Source organism: Aquarana catesbeiana, linkage group LG13 (genome assembly GCF_042186555.1).
Source record: "Aquarana catesbeiana isolate 2022-GZ linkage group LG13, ASM4218655v1, whole genome shotgun sequence".
In the NCBI taxonomy this organism is placed as follows: Eukaryota; Metazoa; Chordata; class Amphibia; order Anura; family Ranidae; genus Aquarana; species Aquarana catesbeiana.
This window is the reverse complement of record NC_133336.1, coordinates 222,857,880-222,860,934: the sequence shown is the minus strand read 5'-3', so window position 1 is coordinate 222,860,934 and position 3,055 is coordinate 222,857,880.

Below are 3,055 nucleotides of genomic sequence, written 5' to 3'. Positions count from 1 at the left end.
TGGCCGGCTATACTTGCTCCTTATTGGTCTGTTTGTCTTGGCTGCTCATGGTGATTTCCAGGGTTGGTTGGTGAATGACGTTACACCAAGACGCTGGCGTCCATGCAGGTTGGGAGGATGGGTTGGTTGGGTTTCATGACTTCAAAGCTGATGTGCTCTCAGCCTCCCTGAAGGGGGGTAGGACAGAGAACGGTGGTAGGGACAATGTTCGAGTCTTGGAAATATCACTTTCAGTAGGACGTTGCCGATTCAGTTAGTTTTTCATCTGAAATTTTCAGTTTTTGGATGTCTCTGAATTTGCAAATGGACATAGTAACGAATCTGAAAAAAAAAAAGATTGAAAGGAAATGAACAATTTAATTTGTTAATTTCGTTTCATTCGGACTCATTTAGAAGGGGTGGGTGGCTGCAGAGTCCTTAACAACCATGACTCATCTGCTGTCAGCGGGATTCCCTGCTGCCAGCAGAATGTAAACCACATAAAAAAAGTGTGGTGGTCCCCCCCCCAATTCATATCAGGCCCTTTGGGGATAAGGGGGGGACCACCACACTTTATGGATTCTAAGGGGATCCCCACGCCAAAATAAAAATGTAGGGTTCCCACCGCCCCCCAAAATCCATGCCAGACCCCCCCCCCAAAAGCACCTTGTCCCCAGACCCTAGCCCACCCCCCCCTGAGTATGGAGTGCACTTCTTTTGGTATGTACCCCATACTACATTAACATGGGGGGGGTAGTGAGAACCTGGGGGGGCAGATTCCGATAAACCCCCCCCTCCCCCCCGCCGCCTCAGCAACCACTGGGCCAGGGTTTTGAGGAAGAGGCCCTTATCCACATAAATATGGCTGGCTTGTCCCCACTTTCCTGGCCTGCTTGCTCGGGTAAGGGTCTGGCGTGGATTTTGGGGGGCAGTGGGAACTCACTTTTTTTTTATGCTGTTTACATTCTGCTGGCAGCGGGGAATCCCACTGACAGCAGACGAGTCACGGTTGTTAAGGACTCTGCAGCCACCTGCTCCTTAACAACCGGCTCTTCTTAATGAATCTGAAGGACACTAAATTAACAAACTAAAGTTGTTATTAACGAATCTTGGAAAAAAAAGATTGAAAGGAAATTAACAAATGAATGTGTTCATTTTGTGTCATTCGGATTCATTGAGAAGAGCCGGTTGTTAAGGACTCTGCAGCCACCTGCTCCTTAACAACCATGACTCCTGTCAGTGGGATTCCCCGCTACCAGCAGAATGTAACCGGCGTTAAAAAAAAATAAAAATAAAAAAGTGTTGTAAGCCCCCCCCCCCCCCAATCCATATCGGGGCCTGGTATGGATTTTAAGGGGAACCCCACACAAAATAATTAAGGGAGTAGGGTTCCCACTGCCCACCAAAACCAATGCCAGACCCTTACCCGAGCAAGCAGGCCAGGAAAGAATGGGGATGAGCCAGCCATATTTATGTGGATAAGGGCCTCATCCCCACAACCCTGGCCCAGTGGGGGTGGCTTATTGGAATCTGGGGCTCCCCCCCCAATGTGAATGAGTATGGGGGTACATACCAAAAAAGTGCACCCCATCCTCATTGGGGGGCAAGGTGCTTTGGTGTGGGGGGTCTGGTATGGACTGGGGGGGGGTGTTTTTTTTTTTTTTTTTTTTTTTTTCTGCCACTTGTTTTGTTAACATTCTGCTGGCAGCAGACGAGCTGCCTGCTCCTTAACCGGCTCTTCTTAAGGAATCCGAAGGAGGCCAAACAAATTCCGAAAACGAAGAGGTCCATTAACAAATGCATCTGAAAACAAATTTTGTAATTGACGGACGGATCCGAAGCGAAATTTTCTGAAGTGCGTGTCTACTTCCAGTGAGTCTTGTAGGAGGAGTCACTGCGCCAAGCCTCCACTGTTGCAAAGCCAACCGGAAACAGGGTGCCGCTCTAAAGAGCCTGTCCTCGCTTTGTGATGCCTCACAAACAAAAGAGAGAAGCCGTTCACCAATGACGTCCCTTGGCTAGGTACATTTTTATTCAGTCGTAAAAGCAAGACAGCCCTTCACTCCAGGAGACTGCCCCTCTCTGGCATGTTTCACCCTTTTGGGCTTAGTCCTAGAGATGCGCTATATTGCCAAAAGTATTGGGACGCCTGCCTTTACACACACATGAACTTTAATGGCATCCCAGTCTTGGTCCGTAGGGTTCAATATTGAGTTGGCCCCACCCTTTGCAGCTATAACAGCTTCCACTCTTCCAGGAAGGCTGTTCACAAGGTTTAGGAGTGTGTCTATGGGAATGTTTGACCATTCTTCCAGAAGAGCATTTGTGGGGTCATGCATTACTTTTAACAATATAGTGTATGTGCAGTGGGGCACGACTATCCCTCTGTATGGGGGGCCCCACGGTACTGTCAGCAGAGGAGTGAGGATTCAGCATCTGCGCTTTCCAGTGCTGGAGGAAGTGAGGTTAGTTTTAGTCAGGTTAAGGGTCACCTAATTCCCCCCCCCCCTCTATTTCTTGCTCCCCACCAATCCATTCAGCCATGGGAGTGACACGAAATGGTAATTTCTGCTCTCTGTGACATCAACGGCCAAAAAAAAGTATATTTGGTGGTGATGTCCCTTGGAGTGAAAGACCAGCACTGCTCCAGGTGGACCCACCATATATCAACCCCTCCACTGTGCGATCAGGTGCAGGCCTGATCTGTGATGGCGATAATCTAAAGAACAAAAAGTTGACCACACTCCGATGTCCAGGTAAATCTAAACTTTGTGTACAATCAATATCGCAAAGGCAGCAGTTAACGTGTTTCACGCAGAAGACACTTAGTCATTGTTATGACTATGCGCATTCTGCAGGAAATGCATTATCCGCTGTCATGCTGTATCTAGAAACTGATGTCTTTGTGACACGGATTTTACACAATGAAGTTTGGATTTTCTTGGCCATTGAAGTGTGGTCAACCCTTGGAGCACAGCTGTCCATTCCATCGTGAACTGATGGGGGAGCCCACCTTGGGGTTTTTTTTTTTTTATATATAATTATTCTCTGATCCTTACTCGCTGAGAGCAGGCCT